Source organism: Pipistrellus hanaki, assembly GCF_964339955.1.
Source record: "Pipistrellus hanaki genome assembly, chromosome: 5".
Taxonomy (NCBI): domain Eukaryota; kingdom Metazoa; phylum Chordata; class Mammalia; order Chiroptera; family Vespertilionidae; genus Pipistrellus; species Pipistrellus hanaki.
This window is the reverse complement of record NC_140507.1, coordinates 75,043,938-75,050,366: the sequence shown is the minus strand read 5'-3', so window position 1 is coordinate 75,050,366 and position 6,429 is coordinate 75,043,938.

Genomic DNA, 6,429 nt, shown 5'->3' with positions numbered 1-6,429 from the left:
ATGTCATTGACAAGCTGGGAGAGACAACACAGAGATGGGGATTTTTGTAGGTATGATTAAATAAGTAGCCCTGGTCTGTGTTGCTCAGTGGTTAGAGTGGCAGCCCACGCACCAAAGGATCATGGGTTTGATTCCCGTCAAGCGCATGTCATATCTGGGTTGTAGGTTCCACCTCAGTCCTGGTCTGAGCATGTGCAGGAGGCAGCCAATCAATGTGACTCCTTCACATTGATATTTCTCTCTCTTTTTCTCTCTCCCTCATACCACTCTTCCTTCCATTCTCTCTCTCTAAAAAAAAGGGGGGAGTATTGAATAAGTAAACCATGATAATATTATCTTAAATAATTAAGATTATTTATAGTAGAGAGCACAAAGATTCCAGAAGATTCCAGATCAGAGTTATACAATAGAAAGAACTCAAATTACATACATAATTGGAGATTTTCCAGAGTGAAAAGATATGGGTGCAATTAATTGTAATCATATGTTTTATTTAACCAAGTATATACAAATATTTTATCATTTTAGTAAGTAACCAGTGTCAAAATTACTAAGGAGATGGTTTACATTCCTCTGCTCATATCTTCTAAATCCAGTGTGCATTCTAAACTTGATAGTGAATTTCTATTTGGACCCTAGAGGTTTTTGTTTTGTTTTGTTTTGTTTTTTACATTTTTTATTAAACTATTATCTGTGTACATATTTTAACATTCCCCCCCCCCGCATACATACCCTGCCTCCCCAGAGTTTTGTGTCCATTGGTTGTACTTATATGCATGTATACAAGTCCTTTGGTTGATCTATTATCTCCCCCAGATCTCCCTACCCTCCCTGCTGTAATTTGACAGTCTGCTTGTTGCTTTACTGTCTTTATATTTATCTTTTGGTTCATCAGTTTATAATGTTCTTTATTATCCATAAATGAGTGAAGTCATGTGGTGTTTCTCTTTCATTGACTGGCTTATTTCACTCAGCATGATGTTCTCCAATTCCATCCAGGTTGCTGCAAATGATGAGAATTCCTTCTTTTTTATGGCAGCATAGTATTCCATTGTGTAGATGTACCAAAGTTTTTTGATCCAATCATCTGCTGATGGGCACCTAGGCTATTTCCAAATTCTAGCTATTGTAGACTGTGCTGCTATGAACATAGGGGTGCATATATCCTTTCTGATTGTTGTTTGTAGTTTCTTGGGATATATTCCTAGGAGTGGGATTACAGGGTCAAATAGGAGTTCCATTGGACCCTAGAGTTTTAATTGGAACTACTTGATCTCTATTTAAATTTCATAAAATCCCAGTCAAAACAGTACATTCACATGTCCACACTGTTCTCAGCTACTCAGAAGGCAGCTAATAAATGAACTAAGGATCCATGTGTGTGCGTGTTTTTTTTTTTTTTTTATTATGCTGTACATTAAGTCCACTCGAATTACTGACTATTGTAACTGCAAGTTTGTACCTTTTGACTCCTTCATTCATTTCTTCCACTCCCGCCCTCATGCCTCTGGCAATCACCAGTCTGTTCTCTGTATTTATGAGTTTGGAGTGTATTTTATGTTTGCTTTAGTTTTCACATATATGTGAGATCATACAGTATTTGTTTTTTCTCTGTCTGACTTATTTCACTTAGCATAATACCCTCATCCAAATGTCACAAATAGCAAGATTTTCTTTCTTTTTTTAAAAAAATTCTCATGCATTTGTGGAATATAATGAACAACATAAACTGATGAACAAAAACAGATCCAGAGACAGAGAAGCATCGATCAGATGCTCAAACCTCAGAGGGAAGGTAGGGGAGGGTGTGGGTAAGGGAGAGAGATCAAAGGACTTATATGCATGCATATAAGCCTAACCAATGGACACAGACAACAGGGGAGTGAGGGTATGAGTGGGGGGTGGAGGTGGGGACAAAGGAGGGATAAGGACACATATGGAATACTTTAATAAAGAAAAAAAAAGTAAAAAAATCCTCACTAGAGAATATGTTTAAAAAGAGTAAGATAGATAGATCACATGTGTCAAACACAAGGCCCGCGGGCCAAATCCAGCCCGCCAGGCCTTGCAATGTGGCCCGCACCGCGCTGTCATCACTGCACTCCGCTGTCAGTTTATGACATTGTCAGTTTATGACTGTTCAGTAAACCATTCGGCCCGCGATTTAGGCTGGATTTTAGATTTTGGCCCCTTCTCTGATTGAGTTCGACACCCCTAAGATAGATAGACAGACAGACAGACAGACAGACATCAAAGTGAGAGAGAAACATCAATCCATTGCCTCTCCCCCCATATGTGCCCTGACCAAGGATCGAACCCTCAATCTATGTATGTGCCCTGTCCAGGAATTGAACCAAGTCTACAGAACGATGCTTCAACCAACTGGACCACCTGGCCAGGGCAATTCCCTTCCTTTTTATGGCTGAATAATATTCCATTATTTTTTTTTATCTATCCATGGATGGACACTTGATTGTTTCCATATCTTGGGCAATAATGCTGCAGTGACATGGGGTACATATTGTTTTTTCAAATAAGATTAAACAAAATTAAAAATTCATCTCAGTCACACAGGTCACTTTTCAAGGGCACGGTGCCTCATTGGATGGTACAGGTATAGAACATGAATATTATCACATAAATTTCTAGTGGACAACAGCATAGCTTTAGATCAGGATTTCTTATAGTGAACCATTGGATTTGGCATTTGGATCCAAATAATTTCTTGTGGGGGTGTTTTCCTGTGCACTGTAGGGTATTTACTGTCCTCTGTCCACTTCATGCAAATGGCACCCCCTTCTCCTCATTACAACCAGCTGACTCTAGCTTATCCTTCAGGCCTTGGTGTATGTGGCACCTCCTCCAGGAACCATTCCCTGATTTTCTGCCCTTCCCAGTCAGGGTCTGGTGTCTGCCACCCCCGCTTGACCCCCTGTACTTGTTCCTTTGTCCATCTTGGACAGGCTGCATGCCCAGAGTGGAGCCCGGGGTACAGGCTGTTTTGCCTGAGAGTGAATGCATGTGATCAGGGGAAGCAGAGGAGAGAGTAGGTTGCATAGGACCTGGAAGAACCTGAGGTTTCTGATAAGCTTGTCCTGGCCATGGGTCAATGGAGTTTGGCTCTGGGTACAAAATCCAGGAGAGGAATGCAGCCCCAAGTGGTGTCCACTGCCTCCACCTGAGCACCGGGCCTCCTATGTATGCCGCCCCTTTGATGAGAAGATAAACTCTCCTGTCTGTTGTGCCGTTAGACTCTAACGGTTAGAGGCTTGAAGGGTGAGGTAGGAGGGAGGGGATGGTGGGGGTCTCCTGAGTGCCTGGATGAGGCAGGAGAGTGGGGCACTGAGTGCACAGTAACTAAGGAGAAGCGCCCTGGCAACCTGTGCTGGGCAGATGGCAAAGGAGAGGCTGTTTCAGGGGTAACTGTTGTAACAGCCCAAGTCCAGGATGATAAGAAACACTGTGAGAGCTGTGGAATTACCGAGGAAGTTACAGAATCCCAATTTCCCCCTGGCACCCCACAGCAGCCCCTCAGGCTCTGCTCTGCCCCTGGCAAGGGTAGCTGAAGGGCTTGGCTGGGGAATGAGGGGCTGTAGAGCTCATGTTGGCTGTGTGGGGCAGGGTGGTTCTGAGGGGTTCTCAAAAGGTACCACAGACCTGGCCCTCCGTTCCCATGGCAGCTAGGGAGTTCCCACACGGGAATGCAGTCTTCTCTTAACTCCCACACATTCCAACACCATCAGAGCCAGTCTTGCCTCCCCCAGGGAGGGTCCACCAGATCCAGTCTGGTGGTGCCAGACCCTGAGCAGGAAGGTGTCAGAGGTGGAACTCAGAGGCTTCCAAGAATGGGACAGATTGATGTCCTTCCCTAAGCCGGATGGATCCACGGGGGTCTCTCAGGAGCCAGGCTTTGTCTGGTGGGTGAGGGGTTCCCCTTGTGGCCTATATCACAGAGGGCATCCGCCTGCAGGTGTTAGTCACTGTGGGCCCTGAGTAATTCCGGCTGACCTTTGCCAGCAGCAGTGACACCACTGCTTCCCCCCAGGGCGGTCCTGCCCCTCCTGGGCAGCTCAGCAAGGCGTGTCCTCACTGCCCTCCCAGGAGCTGGGGCCCGGCTGGGCAGGGATCAGTCTCAGGGATTTGTTCAGGTGTGAAGAGCACAGCCAGGGTGGGCAAGCAGGACATGGGCTGGGAGGGCCCTGCACACCCCCAGCCCCTCTGGCTTGGGCACCTGATAGCTCTGGTTGTGAGTCTTCTCCTCACCTGCGGGCCAGGTAAGTGGGACTGGGCTGGGCCAGTGGAGGAGCCTGACAGATTCCCAGAGGAGAGGGGCAGAGGTGACTGGTGCCTGGGGCTTCACAAGCCCTCACAGAGGCAGCCAGGAGGACTTAATGCTTTTTGGCACAGGCTTACATCACAGCCGGCCAGGTGAGGGCTATGTTTTCTGCACTGACTTGAGCTAGTTCACAAATCTGCTGCTTTATGAATTGAAGATATGCTGAGATGAGTATGGAGATAGCTAGGCATTCTTTCATTCACTGGCTCATTCACACATTTTTCCCTATGGGTTTATTTCTTTTAATTGACACCTCTGCTCCTAGCACCTGAGCCCAGCTCTCAGGTGGGAAATGGGCAAGTGACAGCTCTGGGCCCTTGGGGTACAGGGCTGAGTAGGAGCTTTGCCATTTTAAGGGGACTGAGAGGGGGTAATTTGCCTAAATAGCAGAGTGATGTTGGGTTGGCATGATTTCTGTAGGCACAGTTAGTGGTAAAGGGGAGGGCACGCCTGGAGGGGAGCACTGGGTGGGCAAAGGCCAGGAGGCAGAAAATTGCCAGGTATATTTCAGTAGGGCAGTGTGACAATGTGAGTGCATTTGGGATGCCTGATGGGGGGATGCTGAGGGGTACAAGCAGGAAGGAAACCTGGGAGGGTTATGGGAATTTGTTCTTAGATCCTAAGGGAACTCTGCAGGCCTGTTGGTCATTTGGGGGGCCAGTTTAGGCCTTGCTGTCCAGAGAAAGCCCATCAGAGAAAGCCCATCAGGGAAAAGCTTGGGGTTGTGGGAAAGGACCAGGCTCACTCCCCTACAGAGATAAGGTCCAAGATCCTCCACATGTGGCCCTTGGGCTTCCCAGACCCCCAAACTGTTTACTCCAGTTGCCTCCTTGGGCAGGAAGTTAAGACTTCACAGCCAAACTCATCTGGTAGCTTATAGAAAGGGTATCTTCTCTGTGCTGGGTGCTTGAATATCTGTTCCCTTGCTCCTCTGAGGAGAAGGGACTATCTTTAATGCTTAATTGAGAAATGGAGGCCACTAGAACTTGAAGGGATGGGGAGAGGGGCTTCTGCATCCTGAGAGACTGTGAGGCCCTGAACACTGGCAGCCTGCAGCTTCCACCTTCTCCTTTCCCAGCTGAGGCCAGGCTGCAGCTCCTGCGCAGGTGGGAGGCACCCCAGCTCCCAGCCCTGAGTCACTGAGACCGGGCTTTGGCCCCAGGAAGAGCTTTGTGGTTGGACGCCATTGTGAGGTGCCCACACAAAGACATGAATGGTGGGTGATTTGTATAGAACAATCCCACCACCTCCAATGGGGCGTGTCCTCCTGAGCTGTCTCTAAAGCTCGTTGCCACAAACAGAGGTTGTTTAACTGCTTTTGTCCCCAAGACTCACTGAGGGTCTGATGTTGGGGGCTGTTCGAACTGGGCAGGCTCCAGGGAGGGTTGGTTGCCTGGACTATGGGTCAATACCGCTCCCCACTACCTCATTATGTCTGCAGCATGTGGGACAACCTCTCAGAGCAGGAATTCTCCTGCGATCAGTCCAGACATATTCTAGGACTTTTTTTCCCTTCCATTTTTTTTATTAAGGTATTATATGTGTACATATCTTATGATTGTCCTCCCACCACACTCCCATACATGCTCTCACCCCTCAGTGTTTTGCCTCCATTGGTTATGCTTAAATTTGGTTGATCTCTTATCTCCCCCACCTCTCCCTAACCTTCTTGCTGTAATTTGACAGTCTGTTTGATGCTTTACTGGCTCTGTATCTATCTTTTTGTTCATCAGTTTATAATGTTCTTTATTATCCACACATGAGAGAGATCGTGTGGTATTTTTTGACTGGCTTATTTTATTTAACATAATATTCTCCATCCCAGGACTTTTGACTTACATGCTGGTAAAGACTCTTTTAATACCTGGGCAGAGATAAAAAGACATCTAAATCCAACACTGACAGGCTGTGTGTTCTTGGGCCAGACACCTAAACTTGCTGAGTTTCCATAATCCCAAAGAGTAATTTAAAAAATTACCAGGCTGGAGGAAATCCATTTTTCATTCCCTTCTCACTTCACCCTGGACCTTGTCTGCCCTCTTCCACATCTGCATCCTGTCCTTTATCCCCCTGTGCCTCTGGGACCGAGACAT